This window comes from Acomys minous, assembly GCF_964271855.1.
Source record: "Acomys minous genome assembly, chromosome: 16".
Classification (NCBI taxonomy): domain Eukaryota; kingdom Metazoa; phylum Chordata; class Mammalia; order Rodentia; family Muridae; genus Acomys; species Acomys minous.
This window is the reverse complement of record NC_140498.1, coordinates 78,950,728-78,969,584: the sequence shown is the minus strand read 5'-3', so window position 1 is coordinate 78,969,584 and position 18,857 is coordinate 78,950,728. Positions and strand designations below refer to the sequence as shown.

Here is an 18,857-nt window from a genome sequence, read left to right as displayed (position 1 = left end):
TCCTCCTGGCTCCATCTCCTCATCGGAACTAGCCATCTGCAGGAAGCTTTTCCAGCAGCGGAGAGCAGCAGCCAGGAGCAGTCACAGCAGCAGCAGCAGCAGCAGCAGCAGCAGCAGCAGCAGCAGCAGCAGCAGCACCCTTCAAATTGGGTCTCTAGCCCTTTAAATCCGCTCAGTTACCCAAAAAAAAAAAAAAAAAAAAAAAAGAAGAAGAAGAAGAAGAAGAAGAGGCAACAGACCCTGTTAATTAAAGCTCGCCCTGGCCCATCAGGCTGAGGAGCTGCAGTGCTCTGCTCCTTCCGATGGCTTAGCGACTCTCTCCCCCAACTCCACAGCCATGGATCTTGGAGCACTTCTCCCGAGATCAGCAGGAGGTATGGTCCTTACCGCTGGCACTCCAGCTCGCTGTGGCTCTAAATCAGTAAGACACTAACTGCATGGACGCTGCCTGGCCCCTCTGGCTTCCTCCTTCCCCTCTTTTTCCCCTTCGATTCCCCCCTCCCTCCCCCCCCCCCCCAGCTCAGGGTGTCCAAGTCTTGATTCCCTGTGCTTTGGAGGGAAGGAAGGGAAAGGAAGGGAAGGGAAGGGAAGGGAAGGCAAAGGGGCGCTTTGGAGAGTGCCCTCGTTTGTATGGTTTGGGCCCCCGGCTTCACCTAGCTGCTCAGGTGGTCTGCAGAAGTGGGGGGAAACATGTTTAGTTCAGCTCTGGCTTGTGCCAAAAAAAAAAAAAATTTTTTTTTTCTTTCTTTCCTGGCTGGGTCTCTTGACCCCTGGTGATCATGAAAAAGGACATCACCCTGACTCAGTTTGCTTTTCTGAAAGAAACCCAGGACCTGCCACTCAGATGGAAGATGGCCCTGCAAGCCATACTACTTTCTCTCCAGAAACCGTCCCGGAGGTGCCCCGTGTCAACACCTGTCCCCACTCCCTAGACTCTCAATGCTGCTGCTAGGTTGGGGGGGGGGGGGAAGCATGCTGTCTGTTCGTAAAGATCCTCCACCCTTCCCCTCCTGCCTTTTGAGGAAACTCACTCACTTCTAGCCCCAGCTAAGAAATCTCTTCTTCCCAAGAGTTGTTTTGATTTAGAAATCTGCTGGAACCTGGCAGAGAGAGAGAGAGAGAGAGAGAGAGAGAGAGAGAGAGAGAGAGAGAGAGGAGAGAATGAGGGAGAAAGGAGATTTATTTCTTTTTCACACTGCATCTTGTAAATTGTACCCGGGCCCAGAGCACACATCCATCTACAAATTCTACATTGATTTGTTTCCACCCCCACAGCCTCCTTCTGGGGGTGGGGGGTGAACCTCTCTCCCATTTCAGCTCAGACCCAAGGAAAAGGTTTTCCTTCAGTCAGCTCCACATCTCTCCATAGATGACCCCCCCCACTCTCCCATACACACCCCAAGGCCATTTTCTGGTACATGGGTGCTTTTTTATTCTGGGTACTGGTCGCTGGGTCCACGTGGCCTGGGGACAGGGAGTCCCGTGGACATCAACTTCTCAGCAGGGAGACTCATTTAGGAAGGAAAACACCTTCGCTGATTTCCCCCCAAGTCTTTTTTTTTTTAACCTGCCGGGTGAGGAGCATCACATCAGCGTTGAGAGGGAGCTGAACTGCCACCCAGGTATGCCAGGAGGGACTATGCCCCCCCCCAAGGCCCATTGTTGGCACAAACAGAAGCCCAAAGTATTTGTTTGAACGGTAGGGAAGTTCGTAGGTGTGGAACCCTTCCCAGTCCCCCTGTGAAGGATGGACATTTCCTCTAAGTGAGGGTGGACGACGGTACCTCTCTGCCTCCCACGCACTGTAGGCCCGCTGCAATCCCTGTTAGTGGAGTATTAAACTTCTGTACAGCGCTGAAACTCTCTGGTTAGGGGAGAGTGCTCAAAGCTTTAGAATGTAGCCCTAGAAGGGATGGGCTTGCCCATCTCTCTGACGACTGATGGATTTGTGTGGCAATGGGAAGATTCCCCTAAAAGAAAACCCAGGAAGGGCTGTTCCTGAAAAACAAAAACAAAAACAAAAACAAAAACAAACAAACAAACAAAAAACCCCAACCCAACCCAAAACTAAACAAAACTAAAAGCCTCCAAAAACCAAAACAAAAAACAAAACAACAACAACAAAAAACCAAAAAAAAAAAAAAAAACCCAAAAACCCAAAAAACAAAAAACCAAATAAAAAAAAAAATCCAACCAAAAACCCCAAGAGCCAATAGCGGAGGGCTTCATTATGTAAAATGGAGGTCAGTAAAGGCTGCACACAGCTCCCCTGGGGCCTGCAAATGGGACCTTGGCGGTGTGCATCAGCATGCACAGCTGGAGGGTTCAGAGGTGAAGGTCCATAAGGGGCTCGCTCCACAGGTACCTCTTTCTTCAGTCCTTCCAGCCACTCAGTGTGTTGTAGTTCAAGCCTTAACAGCCCCCCTAGCCCCCCCACCCCACCCCCCACCCCCCCACCCCCCCCAGCTTTCAGAGGTTTGACAAAAGAGGCCTGGAATGGATGTCACAAATGGTAATCCTTGTCCTGGCGGGGAACCCGGTGAACAATAAGTAAATCTGAGGACTGTTGTTTACCGTCAATTGTTCTGTGCAAGTTAATGGTGTGTGTGCCTTTGTTTTCAATTTACTGATGGTCTGCTGGCCTTCGCTTCGCATAAAGCTTTCCAGTGGGGTTTGCTCAGATCCAGCAATATGGAGTATGGTCCTTTAATATTCTTTTTTTTTTTTTTTTAATCTTCTTTTAGTGTAGCGGTACTCAGCCTGTGGGTCGCAGCCCCTTTGGAGGGGGTGTTGAAAGACTCTTCCACAGGGATCACCTAAGACCATCAGAAAACAAAAATATTCACATTGAGATTCATAACAGTAGCAAAATTAGAGTTATGAATCAGCAACGAAAATTCTATGGCTGAGGGTCATCACAACGTGAGGAACTGTATTAAAGGATTTCAGCAGTTAGGAAGGTTGAGAACCCCTGTTTTAGTTGGCATGTGTGTGTGTGTGTGTGTGTGTGTGTGTGTGTGTGTGTGTGTGTGTATGAGCATGTGCATGAAGGTCAGAGGTCAACCTCTGAAATGCTCTCACCTCCTTTGAGATAAGGTCTCTCATTAGACTAGCTGGCTAGTGAGTCTCCAGGATCTTTCTGTCTCTGTATCCCCAGTAATGGGATTCCTAGCATACACCACCATGCCTGGCATTTTTATGTGGGTTCTGGGGATACAACTCAGGCACATGCACCCTCTAGATAGTTAAGAATGACCTTGAAGTTCTGATCTTCCTGCCTTCGTTTCCTCAGGGTTAGGGTTATAGCCGTGTACGACCACACCTGGCTCCTGTAGCGTTGGGAATAGAGCTCAGGCTCAGTGCTTGCTAGAAACGAACTTCACCAACCGAGCCACATCCCCACACCTGTCTTGTTTGTTTGCTTTGAGACAGAGCATTACTATGTAGCTCAGCCCCCCTGCCTCAGCCTCCTATACCTAAGCATTAGGATTCATGACAGGACCTGAATGGGTGCTCAGAATTATTGGGGCTGGTGCAACGGCAAGGGTCTGACCTTTGATGACGGACAGACAGGCCTTGGATGGAGTCTCAGCTCTGTTAGGACAGTGTGTGGCCTGGCCAGTGGTCTGTTGTCACTGTGTGCTCTCTCTGTAATACATCCAAGCTGTCAGGAATGAAGGAGATGACGCAGCTGAAGTCTGTATGTCATAGGTACACAGAAAGGCTGGCTCCTGTCTCAGCTGCCACCAATTAAACACACATTAGCGTGAAGATCCAGCCACTTAGATAACTACAACGGCTCCTCCCCTGAGTGCCTTTCCTGAAGGCAGAGATGGTCTCTTCTATGCTATCCTGTCATTGCCTTTCTCCCAAAGGCCAGAGCAAGGCCTAGCCAGGCATTTCCTCGCCATAAAAGTTAATTGAACCAATACACGATGTTCTGTGAACATTTAAGCATCAATGTAGGTGATTTTTAATGACTGAGCGCCACCACGTCTCACTCAGTTTACTGAAGGAATAGAGCTGAGCCAGAGGACAGAAGAGTCCCACAGTGGTACTATGTGTGAACTAAAGCATATCCGTTGGTGGCCACATTTGAAATGCAGTGAAAAAAAAAAAGTGTTTTCTGTTCTGGGACCTGTACCAGGTGCCTGTGGGCTCTAAGCGTCCCAGATGCCATTCTGATCAGTCAGGGCAGTCACATGAGCTACTTCCTCCTTTTTATGCTTTGAAGAAAGGCTCTAAGGAGGAGAAACAGCTTTGGATAGTAAGAGCTGCTTAAGTGGTCGCTCTCCTGTGTAGAAAAAGTCAACCAGTTTATCAATCAATGAAGCAATAAGTTGATCTGTGGATGACAGTCAGCACCTTCTGTTCCAATAAATATTGCTTTCCTCCTCCTCCTCTTCCTCCTCTTCTTCTTCCTCTTCTTCCTCCTCTTCCTCCTCCTCCTTCTCCTTTTCTATTTTCACAAGGCAGGGTTTCTCTGTAGCCTTGGCTGTCCCGGACTGGCTTTGTAGACCAGGCTGGCCTTGAACCCACAGAGATCCTCCTGCCTCTGCCTCCCAGAGCGCTGGGATTACAGGCTTGCGCCACCACGCCCGGTTTAAATATTGCATTCTGGATGTTTGTGTTACTCAGTTTTCCGTTACTGTAAGAAAATACCTGAAGTTACACAGTTTTAGAAGGTGAGGAGAGTCAACAATTGATATTATACCTTGCCCAAGTCCAGTGAACCTTTATGGAATCTACCTAAGCTAGGATCAGGGATATCTTCCTTCAAGTAAGTGACCCCAGAATTGATTCCACAAGGGAGTGGCACTGAGAGAGCGTTCTAGACCTATAAGTAGCTCATGCACACATCAGAAGTTAATGAGCCACTTTAGGGGGGAGGTAGAAATTCCTGTTGGCTATGCTATCCATAGCCATGTGGTGAGAGCAAAGGCTGGGGATGTGGCTAGTTACAAAGGGTCCTGGATTCTGTAACAGGAAGGATTTTATTCTCAGGGAGACAACTAATGTCCCCCTTCCCCTGTGTCTTGCTGTCTCTGTGTCTCTGTCTGTCTGTCTGTCTGTCTGTCTGTCTGTCTGTAGACGTTTCAGCATTGGCTGGGATTGTAACTCTGCTGGCAGAGTTCTTGCTTAGCAAGTGGAAAGCTCTGTGGTCCATCCTCAACACTTCTTAAACTGGGTATACCTCCCAGTCCTTGGGAGGTAGAGGCAGGAGGATCAGAAGTTCAAAGTCACCCTTGACTATATAGTCAGTCTGAGGATAACTGAGGCTACATGTAGTAGATCTTGTCTTTAAAAAAAAAAAAACAACAAAAAACAAAACAAAACCAAAACAAACCAACAAACAAAAACCAGATAAGACTGCCTTGTTTGGCCTCAGTGGGAGGGGATGAGCTTAGTTCTGCTGCGACTTGAGGTACCAGGGTGGGTTTGTACCCCTGGTGGGGGGGTTCCCCTTCTCAGAAAAGAAGGAAAGGGGGAACAGGGAGAGGGGAGGGGGTAGGAGGGTAGGACTGGGAGGAGAAGAGAGAGGGGCTGAGATCAGGCTATAAAGTGATTAAATAATTAAATAAATGGGAAAAAAAAAAGAGAATTAGGCATTAAAAAAAAAAACAAAAAAACAAAAACCCAAGCAGATAAAACAAACCAGGTCACTGGAATAATGATTCTTGGAAACTCTATAAGAACTGTGGCTTTGGTGCTGTGTGAGATGGGATGCTTGCGAGAATCCATCCCAACTGAGCCTGTTGACTGCTGACATTCCCCTCTTAGAAGGAGAGAGTGGCAAGGGTCATCACGGGAAACTCTGCCCCTATTGCAGGTGGCCTGGGGTCTCCCGATGTGCTGGAGTACTGAGGTGCTGGAGTACTGAGGTGCTGGAGTACTGAGGTGCTGGAGTACTAGACAGGAGGAGGCTAATCAAGGAGCTCCATCTGTGCAGATATAGGGGAAGCCATCATTCACAGTGGGTGAAGACTTTCGGGTGCAGCCACGCTGAGGCGCTCACCCACACCATTCTGCCAGTAACCCCTCACCTTCCTATAAGAAATCCCACTAAACTCACTGGTTCCCCAGAGTGAACTTTGATGGAATCATATTTTGTTTGGTTGTTGGAATCCTAGGAAAAGGAGGCAGATGTCGTTTACACTTCTACAGGGGAAAAGATTTACAGGATAGGTTGGAATCCGGGGCTTCATGCACACCAGACAAGCAGGACACCACCTGAGCCCAGCCCACTGTGGGCGGCACCATTTCTTAGGCACGGGTTTCATGAGCATAGAAAGAGCTGAGCTGAGTATTAGAGGGAGTGGGTAATACGGGTGCACTCATTTCTCTCTGCTCTTGGCTGGATTTTTATGTGACTAACTGCTTGAGTTTCTGCCTTGATGCCCTTCAATGATTGACCTGGGCTTGTGACCCAAAATTAACCATTTCTTCCATAAGTTGATTTTTTTTTTTTTTTGGCGGGGTGGTGGTGGTGGTGGTGGTGGTGGTGGTGGTGGTGGTGGTGGTGGTGGATGTCAGGGTATTTTATCACAGCAACAGAAAAGAAACCAGGACAGCAAGTGAATGGAAGATGGCTGGCTAAGGGGTCACTGAGGATGCGTGGGAAGTGCTAGGCTAAGTTTTCTTTTTAGGCAGGAGGCGACCAGATTTGTGGGCGGATTGAGCGGCAATAAGAGGACAAGTGGGGAATGACTCAGGCAGCCTGAGATTGGGACCCTGCGGATGGAGCAGGTCCGGAAGGAGGGTGGCAATTCAGGGTTTCTCGTTTTTGTTTTTTGTTTTTTTTTAACTTGGAGATGTCTGTGGAGGCTCCCAGGAGGAAAAGGATAGTGGCCAGACTTAAGAATAGGGGGAAATCTTGGCAGTCTTTTGTATATGTGTGTTCACGTGTGTGCACATGCATGTGAAGACCACAGATCAACCTCTTGTGTCCGTCCCCACACTATCCACCTTGGTCTTTGACGGTCACTCACTGGGATTTGCCAAGTATGCTAAGTCAGCTGGCCAGGGGGGTTCTAGGGGCTGAGATTAAAAGTGCACCATGGTGCTTGGTTTTTTAATGCAAGTGCTGAGGATAGAACTTGTGACCTCAAGCTTGCACAGCAAGAACTTTACCAATTGAGCTATCTCCCTAGCCTTGGAGACCCGTGAGTTGTCCTCAAAGTACAGGGAGTGTTGGGAGCCCTGTCAGATGAGAGCATCAAGAAATGGGCTGATAGAGGAAAAAGTCAAGGCTGAACTCTGCGGTGTCACAGCTATTTATAGGTTGACGACACTAGGAGGAGCTAACCAAGGAATCTGAGCAGTAATGTCTCCCTGTCCAAGATAATGCTATACTTTAGATATACAACACTCCCCTAAAGCCTTACTTCTTAAGGCTTTGTCGCCTGCTTGGGACTATTAGGAGGAAGTGGTGCAGCTTTCAAGAGGCAGAGCCTGAAAGGGAGGGAGAGGTCTTTAGGTCATTGCGGGGAGTGGCCTTAGGGAGAATTATGGGATGTTTTATTTTGATACCTGCCCATGAGGTAAGCCATTTTGCTTGGCCACACAGTCTCCACCATAATGTGTTGCCACAGTCCTAAAACAACGGGGCTAATCAATCAAATGATGACCCTGTCAAACTATCTAATAGTTCAGTCATCCTCAGTCCAGTCTCTAGGTCCTTTGACAGGCTTTTGAAAGCCACTCTGCCTTTTTTAACCCTTGGTTTTATATGTTTGTATTTTCATCCACCCATATGCTTAAGCTCTTCTAAATATGTGGTAGAAATAGATACCATTTCCACGTATCCATATTCCCATAGCCTGGAGAGAGGCAGGATAGAAGAGAGGGGACATGAGAAGGGGAAAAGCCCCTTAACTCAGAGTCAGGCCGAGGTCTCCCACTAGTGCAGAAGCAAAAACTCCAACACTATTAATAACTGCTTAGGGCAGGGGTTCGCAGCCCTCCTAATGCTGTGACCCTTTAACACAGTTGCTCATGTGGTGGTGACCCCCCCAACCATAAAAGTATTTTCATTGCTACTTTATAACTCTAATTTTGCTCCTTTTATGAATCACAATGTAAATATGTTTTTGGAGAGAGAGGTTTGCCAACAGGGGTTGTGACCAACTGCCTGGGAAACACTGGCTGAGGGACTTTCTCCCTTTTCAATGCAAACCTGCAATTTGTCTAAGAGTCTCACCAGAAACCCCATTTGCATTGAAGATCATGCCATGAACCTCTTTGCTCAGCCCCAGATGGCTCTTGGTTTCATCGTATTCAGATGACAATCTCACCCTAGGCACCTTGGAGCCACTTGATTATCTGGATTATCAGAAAGAGGCATAGAGGGCTCGAGAGGTGGCTCAGGGGTTAAGAACACTTTTGCTGCTTTTGCAGAGGCCCTGAGTTTGGCTCCTGGAACTTGTGACGGGCAGCTCTCAGCCACTTGTAACTGTGTCCCAAGAGATCTGACACATGCATGCACATGCACACACATGCGCATGTACTAAATAAACTAACTTTTAAAATAACAAGCATCCTCTGATGAATTTCAGCTCTGCTTCATACTGGCTCACCCCAAAATTCTTTTCTCTGGAAACACTAAGGATCTGGCTTGCCTGAGTGAAGGTCCCTAAGAGACTAATATCTCAGGCTGTTGGTGGCTGTTCTGGGCCATCTCTTCCCCAACCAGTGCTGACAGAACCATCCAACTAATTTATTTCAACATCTGTTAGCAGCAGTTCTTAACCTGTGGGTCAGGACCCCTTTGGGGAGGGGTCACATATCAGACATCCTGCAAATCAGAAATTTACATTACCACTCATGACAGTAGCAAAAAATTACAACTATAAAGAAGCAACAAAATAATTTTGTGGTTGGGGGTCACCGCAACATGAGGAACTGTATTAAAGGGTCACAGGGTTAGGAGAAACCTAATTTAGTTAGACCACCTTAAAAACCACTTTAGGGGAAAGTCTTGAGTATGCCACAGACAGTGAAACTCAAAAATAATTCCCCAAAGCTTTGAAATCAATAGATGGATGACCTTGGTCTCTAAGAAGAGAATTGGCTGGCCTGGTATCCAGAAGATTGGTTATAGAGGCAAAAGATCTTTTTAATGAAAAAAAAAAAACCCACTTGATTTTACTTTCATTTATGTGTGGTGTGTGTGTGTGTATGTGTGTGTGTATGAATACAGTTGCCCACAGTGGCCAGTAGAGGGCGTCAGAGCTCCTGGAGCAGGCAATTGTTAACTACCTAACATAGGGAATACTGAGTAGGAATCTTCTGGAAGAGCAGTATGTGTTGTTAACTACTAAGCTGTCTCTCCAGGTCCTATTTATTCATTTTCAAACCTGTGCCCCTGTGAACATTTCCTTGGGGCTCAGTTGAGGTCTGAAAGGTGGGAGTGGCCATCTGTCGGTTAGGGGAAAATGAGCCACTCCACCTTGCAGTCAATACCCAAGAGATCCAGGAAATGCGGTGATCCCTGGGACTAATCCCGGGAGAGCCAGGCTGTTGTTAGCACATCCCATCTGTGCTTTTTGCTCCCTGCTATGCCGGTCCTTCCATGGGGGAGAAAGACCACGGAGACCCATGCTAGCACATCACCAAGGCTGTATCTCCTGGCAGCTTGGTGCTGCCAAGGTTTAAAAAAAAAAAAAAAAAGGGTGGCGGGAGGGGGGGCACATCACCAAGGCTGTATCTCCTGGCAGCTTGGTGCTCCCAAGGTAAAAAAAAAAAAAAAAAGGGTGGCGGGAGGGGGGGCGGGGGGCAGTCCTCTGTTGTGCTGGGTGTGGTCCGAAGTCCCTGGCATCTCTTTCCATTACCTTGGTGCTCAGAGCATACGTCAAGTGGGTTGTGTATCCCTGGCAGGTTATTATACGCTGAATTAGTGTGGTGGAATAAAAACGAGAATAAAGCTGTACTGTACTCTTAAATTGTTAAAATTTATTATAAAATGTGCATAGTTATTAACATTTTTTTTCCCCTCACCCACATGCTTTGGCTGGCTCCCGGAGCCAAGGAAGATGAAAAGTGACTCTTGTCAAAGCAAGGCCGAGAGACTTGGCCCTGGGAACTCTCCAGAGAGCTCCAAATGGGACAACACATTCGCACATTCACAAGGAGCCCCGCCAGCTCCCTGGAGCTGTTTTACCTCCCCAGGGCTTGAACACTGTACATTTTGGTCCCCCAAGAATGAAACCAGCCTGCCTACATCCCTGAGGTCCTCCGTTCCCTCCCAAAGCTTATATGCTTTAGGATGCGGGCACCCGCCCTCTTCCATCTATCCTGGTGTCCACGATTGGAGCTCAGGAGAGCGGCCGGCCGCGAACTGGACTTCGGCCAGTCTCTTCTACCGTCTCCCCGGGCCTGTTCCCTCCTGCACCTTTTCAGAACCTACAGAAAGAGCCAAGGTTTTCTCACTTCAGCCAGGGCGGGCTCCCAGTGGGTCCGTTGTTGAGATGATGGTCTGCGTCTCCTAGAGATGCGGTGAGGGCCTTTTCCTTGCTGCTGCACTCCAAGGGGAGCTGCGGGCCAGGCTTCCTCTGCCTCAAAGTATAAAAAGGTCCACAGGGTGGAGGGGACCCTGCTTTTTCCAATTAAAAGTATTTATGGCGGTTTATTCATGCGTGTGAGGAAGGGTGGGTGTGAGTACGCACATGCTATGACACACATGTGGAGGTCGTGGTACAACACGTGTGGGAGTCCGTTTTCTTCTACCTCCAAGAGATTAAGCTCAGGTTGTCAGGCTTGGTGGCAATGCCTTTGCGTGGTGAGCCATGCCACCAATGCCTGCCTTCTGATTTCTTCGAGACAGGGTTTTCATCAGGGACCTTAGCTCAGCGCCATCGCCAGCAGCCTTCAGAGTGCCTTTCCTCCTCAGGGACCTCCACTCAGCTGAAGCCAGATCTCCGGCTGTGCTACAGAAAGGATTTCCGGAGTGAGCTAGATGGTGACAAAGTTAGCGTGTTTGATGAATAGAGATAAGACGTGGTACAGGCTTCAGATGTAAGTATTAGCAGAGAGAGGGAGAGGGACAGAGGTAAAAGAGGAGGAGGGGGGGAGAGAGAGAGAGAGGGAGGTGAGGGATAGAGGGGGAGAGGAAGACAGGGAGGGAGGGGGAGGAGACAGGGAGAGGGAGAGAGACTTTTAGGAAAGCAGAGAGACCAATCTAAGACATGAGTCAGTTCTTGTAAGAGAAAGAGCCAACCTCTGTTGTTTTTACAATGGCAGTATATGCAATTCTATGGTTTTCTCTTCTTCTTCTCTTTCTCCTTCTCCTCCTCTTCTCCTCCTCCTCCTTCTTCTTTTCCAGAATATATATATATATATATATATATATATATATATATATATATATATGTACACACACACACACCCCTTGCAAATAAACACCACACACTAAAATGAACTAGAGCCAAATTCCACCTGTCTCAGTAAATGTCTATCCAGTTAGAACAGCCATTCTGCAGCTGCGGAGTTTCACACTGGGTTTTACACTTTCACTATCAATTGCATTTTTATGCGCTTATCCACCACCCAAAGGTGGGGGGGGGGGAAAGCCTTTGACAGAAGCAGAACTGGAGACTCCATTAACTTCATATCCTCCTCCACGACTCGTGTCTGTCACCGGCATCCAGTCGTCCCTCATCCCCTAGGGTTCAGCCATTGTTCTTTCTGCGTGTCAGACTGTAGCCGAGTGCACACTTGTTTACACACATGCATATATTATCAGTAGGTTCTGCATATGAGTGAGAACGTGGGGGTTTTTTTTTTCTTTCTGAGCTTGTGTGATCTCCCTTAATATTCCGAGTCCATCCATTTTCCTGCGAATTTTGTCATTTCATTTTTCTTTAGACCTGAATACTATTCACACAAACCAGTTTTTTTTTTTTTATGGTTCTCTGCTATAGTGAATAAAAGCAGGAATAAACATGGGGAGGCACATAGCTCTTCTTCACAGTATGGTGTGTGTGTGTGTGTGTGTGTGTGTCTGTGTGTGTGTGTGTGTCTGTGTGGGCACGTGCACATGCACACGCATGCACTCACACAGAGGTCAGGGGACACCTTTCAGGAGCCCACTCTGTCCTTCCACCACATGTGTCTCAGGTCATCAGGCTCGGTGGCAAGTGCTCTCTACTGCCAGAAGAACATCCCACCGCCCCTGATTCTGTGGTTGTCTTAAGTTTCACTTCTGTAATTTACAGAGAAGTTTAAACATTAATCAAAGCTTAAACTCTGAATTTATATTTTGTGAGCTAGATTTACTTCTTCCTTTAATCTTAAGCAGCTCGGTTTTTGGTTTTTTTGTTGTTGTTGTTTGTTTGTTGTTGTTTTTTTTTTTGTAAATGAAGTTGTTCAGTGGTTTTCCAAGGTGCACTCATGGCTTTGGGGAGGAGGAGGGGGGGGTGCTAATCCAGTTTAACTCAAAAGCCAGAAGATCCCCTCTATAAGCAGGCGCAGTTCACGGGTGTCTCTGACAGGGAGTGCCCCATGAGCGCCGTGCCGGAAAGAGGAGGGTGTTGTATCTCTGGAGCTTGCCGGCCTTTGTAAGTTGACTGACACAGGTGCTGGGAATCAAACTGGGGTCTTCTGCAGGATCAGCCGGCACTCTGAGCCCCTGCGTATCTCCTCAGTCCTCATGCTGGTTTGAAAATCCTATTTGAGATATCTTTAGGAAAACACACATTCTCTCTGCAGGCCGTTTTGTCTTTATCAGTTGTGTGTTGAAGTTTCTTGACTCTTCGCAAGAAGGGCAAGCAAAATCTTAGGGTGACTGGTTTCTTTCCCCTCCCATGTCTCCTGCTCCTCTTTTTTTTTTTTTTTTTCTTTTTTTTTTTCCTTTCTATCTTGCTCCAGTCTTACTATGTAGCTCAGGTTATGCTGGAATGTGTTATGTATCCTAGGCTAGCTTAGAACTTGTGATCCTCCCGCCTGAAGCTCCAGGGTGCTGGGGCTACAGAGGTGTGATGGACCGCTGCACTCAGTCCACCCAAGCGTTGTTGTTGTTGTTGTTGTTGTGTTTGTGTTTTGACACAGGGCATCATGTAGCTCAGGCTGGCCTCAAACTTCCTATGTAACCACTAATGACCTTGACTTTCTGATCCTCTTGCCTCCTCCTCTCAAGGACCTGGAGTGCATTACCATGCCCAGTGTATGCTGTTGGGATTGAACTCAGGGCTGAGTGAGTGCTTTACTCAGCTACAACCCAACCCCAGCTGCCCATGTTGAATTAGGTCCCAGGTTGTTGTCTGAACCCTGGCTCCTCCCTCCTCACCCTTGCTTTTGAGTCAACAACAACCTTGTCGGTTTACTGGCCCTGAGTCCTTATTGCGCCCTGAGACCACCCCCTTGTGTTTTCTTGTCCCAGGACTCCTGGATTTGGCTAAACCGGCTTGCTAGGGAGCCTCAGGGGCCCAGCAGACTTCACCTCCCCAGTGCTGAGCTTGTAAGTTTCTGCAGCCATGCCTTTCTTTCTAGGAGTTGAATTAGGGTCCCGGGGTCCCCGTGCTCAGGAGGCAAGCGTGTTAGCCGTCTCTCCAGCCTAACTCTCATTTCATAGACCTCTTGTTTATCCACAGTGCTGGAAATAAGTCTCAAAACCTTGCCCATGCTAGGCAAGGGGTTTCCTACTGAGCCACACCCCAGCCCTTCAGCTTATTTAGGCCTGGACTTTGGGGTGCACTGTGTATCCCCAAAAGTGCTTGGTTGGGTACTTGCTTACCTGGCCACATTATGCTTCTATTGTTGGAGCAGTAGGGGGTCATCAATGGGGTCACAGTTTGCTGTCTGTGAGGGAACAGGGAAACTGGTCTTTCTAATGCTGTTGCTAGTTTTTTTTTGTTTTTGTTTTTGTTTTTTTGAGACAAAGTCACTATTTGTTATTTCTATTAGCCGCTGTGTCAAAACACCTGACAAAGGTAACTTAAGCAGGGGAAGTTCACCTTGGCTCACAGTTCAAGGAACACAGCTCAGGAGGAAGGCACTGTGTCAAGAGTCTGAGGAGGTATCTGATATTGCATCTGCAGTCAGGGAGCAGAGAGATGCATGCTGGTCCTCAGCTCACTTCCTCCTTTTCGGTCAGTCTAGGACCGCAGCCCATGGGATGGTGGTTGCACATTTCAGGTGCATCTTCCCATGCCCGTTAACCCAATCTAAAAAGTCCTTCACAAATGCAACCTGGTGTGTCTCCTGGGTACAATCGTAGAGCCTGGACCAATGACAGTTGATAACTAACCGTAACAGTGTTGGTGTGTATGTATACAGCCAGGGTCGCACTGGATTCTCTGGTCCTCGGTCTCCCAAGTGCTAGCATTAGGGGTGTGTACCGCAGCGGCTGGCTCTGACAACCTTTCTATAACTTCCTTTGTCTTTCTTTGCTCCCAATTTGGAGGAAAACAAAACTGCACAGCGGGGAACTTCAGGCATCTAAAACTCCAGGGGTCTTACCCGCCATACTGAGCTTTTCCCTTTGTGGCCCTTGAACCCAAGGAGAGTCCACGGGTACTGCAGGATGAATAACAAATGATCCAGGCACATTGACGGCTTCATTTCTTCTCATGCCCCTTGGGAAGATGGTGCTGTGAACACAGATGCTAACAAGATTACAGGCGCGCTTAACAAAGTGGAATTTGGTTGGTTTCATCGGCACCATCTCTCTGGCCAGGCAGATTTCCCTAGCTTTAAACGATAGTGGGATTGCTGCTGTCACAGATGGTGCCTGCTAAAGCGGACCCTGGAACCGCTAACTCAATCCAGCTGCGGCACACTGCGGGGACTCACGATTCAGACTCCACTTGGATGGAGGCGGCCTGTAGGGACGCATGCTGTACTGGGAGGCGTTGACTAAATGATCATGGAAATAAATGGGCAAGGGCAGTAAGCAAAGAGAAAGCCGGAGCAGGAGAGCAAGCAGGGAGCCAGGAAACGACATTGGTTGGAGGTGGGCTTTGTGTGTGTGTGGGGGTAACCTAAGCTTTCTCTTTCTGTCAGCATAGAGGGAGACAAGCTCCTGCAGCAGACTCACATCCAGGAAATGAAACTCCAGGCTCAGCATCACTGCAAAACACAGCTCTCACCTCTGAGAGAATAAGAGAGAGTTTAATCTGGGTGACCGGGGCTTGGGTATGTGGATTATAGTTGGCCCGAATAACATGTTCCACTGTGAAATGATTGCTTTTTTTCCCCCCTTTTAATCATCATAGGACAAAGAAAGTTAAGGCATTTTCCAAATGTGTTTGTGGGGACATCAGTTCGGCAGGGCGACAGCAAAACAGGGAAGTCTCTGCTAAAACTTCAGATGTTATCTGAGGATATTCTTTAGTTTGTTTATTATTTATTAGTTATTATGTGTATTCAGTGTGTGTGTGTGTGTGTGTGTGTATCATGGTATACATATGGAGGCCAGCACATTACCAAGTTACTTTCTCAGCTTTGCGTCTGAGTTAATTTTATTTATTTATTTATTTATTTATTATTATTTTTTGTATTTTTAAATTAATTTATTCATACTACATCTCAATGGTTATCCCATCCCTTATCTGAGTTAATTTTAATGAGAACTCTTGGGACAGGCTGCCTGTCTTGATTACCTCAGTGGAATGCCTCAAAGGTTGCTGTTGTATTGTGTTCATATATGTGTGCTCATGTGTATGTATGGACACACATGTGTGTGTCAGGGGTATGGGAAAAGAGTTGAGATGTACTGACCAGGAAGGTATTATAATCCCTAAGTTTCCAACTCTGTAGTTTTTTTTTATTTCTTATGAGGGGCTGGAGAGATGGCTCAGTGGTAAAGAGGCCCCGAGTTCAGCTCCTGGCACCCACGCCAGGCAGCTCACAACTGCCTGTGACTCCAGCTCCATGGATCTAGCACCCTCTTCTGGACTCTGTGGTTACTGCACACACATATGCAGATACTCATACACAGATACATATTTTCAAATAAAATAAATCTTGCTGGGTGTGGTGGTGCACATGTTTAATCCCGGTACCTAGGAAGCAGAAGCAGGCAGATCTCTGTGAGTTCTCAGCCTGCACAGTCTGCATAAAGAGTTTGAGGACAGCCAGGGCAACATTGTGAGAACCTGTCTCCAATATCTTTACAATAAAAAATATAAAATAAAAATTTAAGGTATTACTTGAAGAAAAGGGGTCCCTGTTACTGCTAATAGATTTCACATTATTACTCACACGGAGGGACTTAACTCTGTAGGTAGCTGTTTTCATAACAGCGGGAGTACCGAGTCATGGATTCTGAGGTAATTCTTCTTGACAGAATTTGGAGGGCAGTTGCCCATGGCTTCTGGTCTGGTACAAACCCATATGCTTTAACAGTTGGTAGAGCAGGAGGTGGTACTGGAACTGGGTTATGCTAACTGAGGAGGTGACCAGGACATCTGAAACAGAACGCCGTTCGGGGGCACAACCAACACAGGACTACCTCATGAAGATTGGCATCCCATTTGATTTCCAGGCACCTGACAGCACCCACTTTGACTGGTTGGTTGTGGCTTATGTTTTACAGGTTGTTGACTGTAGCAGGATGAGAAATTTCTCTAGGAGAGTTGGATCCCTTGGGTTAGGGGAGGCAGCTCAGTTTGTAGGGCACTTGCCTAATAGGACAAAGCCCTATGTGTTTCCCATATAAATCAGGTGTGGTGTGTGAAACATGCCTGTAACCCTAAGCACTCAGGAGCTGAGGTGGATGAGGAAATGGAGGCATTCCTTGGCTACAGAGGAAAGTCAAGGCCAGTCTGGGCTATGTGCCAGGCTGGGCTATGTGAGACCTTGTCTAAAGCATAACAAAACAAATCAGAATGAGAATCCAATGCTTAAACAGTTAAATAAAAGTTAACATTTATCTATCTATATACCTAGAAATCTATCTATTTATCTATCTATCTATCTATCTATCTATCTATCTATCTATCTATCATCTGTATATTATGTGCCATGACATGTGTGTGGAGGTCAGAAGACAGCTTGGGGTAGCCTGTTCTCTCTTTCTACCATGCGGGTACCAAGGATTGAATGTGGGCCAGTGCCAAGTGCCTTTACTGGCTGAGTCATGTAACCAGTCCACATTGTCTGTCTGTCTATCTGTCTGTCTGTCTGTCTGTCTGAGTCTTACTCCTCCTCCTCTTCTTCTTTCTCTTCCTTCTTCCTCTTCCTCCTTCTCTTCCTCCTCCTCCTCCTCTTCTTCTTCTTCTTCCTTCTTTGTGCAGACAATAATTTTGCTTTGATCCCTGTTCTTGCACTACTGTATGCCATGGAGACTCTGGGTTCTATGAGGCATCTGAGCAGTTTTGATCCATGTGCTGGGTTTCCTTGAGTGGGTGACTTACCTGGCTGGGTGGCCCATTTGCTTGGGCCTAATACACTGTGTAGAGCTTGCCCAATGTGTGTACTTTATGGGCAAAGTTTGCTCTACCTATGAAATGTGTCTATCTTCTGTAGTACTCTCCCCCCTCTCTCTTACACACACACACACACACACACACACACACACACACACACACACACACCAGAGTTGTCAGGGTTAAGGCCAGGACTCTGTCAGCCCTAAAGGGTTAGGCTCACTACTGGACCTCAGGTCAATTACAAAAGCCAGTCACAGTAAAAAGCAGAGAAAGGAGATTTACTCAATATGGACACACTGGAAAAAGAAACAAAGATGTCTGAGGGCGCTCCCTCCCACTTCCCCAAGTCCATCTTTGGGGTCCTGATATGAGATTTCACTTTAAAGGAAACGACAGTGGTTAAGAGTGCTCTTGCAGAGGACCAGAGTTTGGTTCCCAGCACTCACATCAGTCAGCTCACAATCATCTGTGATTCCAGCTCCAGAGAATATGGTGCCCTCTTCTGGCCTCTTCTGCCACCTGCATCCACATGTGCACATAAACACAGACACAACACAGACACACATTCATATATATAATTTAGAGAGAGAGAGGAGTGGGAGAGAGAGAGACAGAGAGAGAGAGACAGAGAGAGAGAGACAGAGAGAGAGAGACAGAGAGAGACAGAGAAACAGAGAGAGACAGACAGAGAGAGAGAGAGACAGAGAGAGAGAGAGAGAGAGAGAGAGAGAGAGAGAGAGAGAGAGAGAGAGAGAGAGAGATTGTGCATGTGCACACACACACAAGTACTATGCTTATCTAAGCATATCCTGGGCAAGGTGTGGTCCTGCCCATCACTGACCCATCATTGTATCACTCCACTTTCTCATGCAAGCTGGTCTGACAACTTGGAGAACTCTGTGAAATCTCCTTCTGGGAGATGAGTTACTCCTTTCGGCTGGCTCCAGGCTTCAGCCTTTTCCTTCTCACAGAATGGGACTCTAGGAGAATTTGAAATATTTTTTTGGGGGAGAGGTCTATTGCCTTAAAAATATGATAGCCAAAAGGAGGGGTACATTCCTCTAGAATATTTTTATTCTTGGGGTTGGGGAGATGGCTCAGTGGATAACGTACTTGAATGAAGCCTAGAGTTCAGATACAGAGAATCCACAGAAATGCCAGGCAGGTGGGCTGGCCCACCTATAACTCCAGCACTTGGAAGGCAGAGACAGGGGAATTCCAGAGCAAGCTGGCTAGCTAGCCTAGTAGAATCTGCCAGCTCTGGGTTTGTTGTGGGTCTTGGGTCGTTCAGGGACTTACCAGTCTGACCATGAATACATTTTAATAAATAAGAGGCTTTATTGAATACTGACCAGGGTCCTCCCCGAGACTCATGCTCAGACTATGGCTCCTAATTACATTATCAGGGTCCGTAAAGGCAAACTCACAAGGCTGTGTGTGTCCCGCCCTTGTGCAATTAGGGGCAAGCAGAGTCCTGACATACTTCATGCC

General features: G+C 47.3%; 1 protein-coding gene across 3 annotated transcripts in view; it reads left to right on the top strand.

Moving 5' to 3' along the window:
• The first annotated feature begins 221 nt into the window (after positions 1 to 221).
• Positions 222 to 18,857, top strand: part of CALN1 (calneuron 1) — a 516,312-nt gene continuing 497,676 nt past the window's right edge. For 2 of the 3 annotated variants that reach the window (XR_014775545.1, XM_084762577.1), the window contains exon 1: positions 227 to 374. The gene's annotated coding sequence lies outside the window, so the exon portion shown is untranslated. Of the gene's footprint in view, positions 375 to 18,857 lie in introns of all 3 variants that reach the window. The other variant, XM_084762578.1, reaches the window with a different exon arrangement.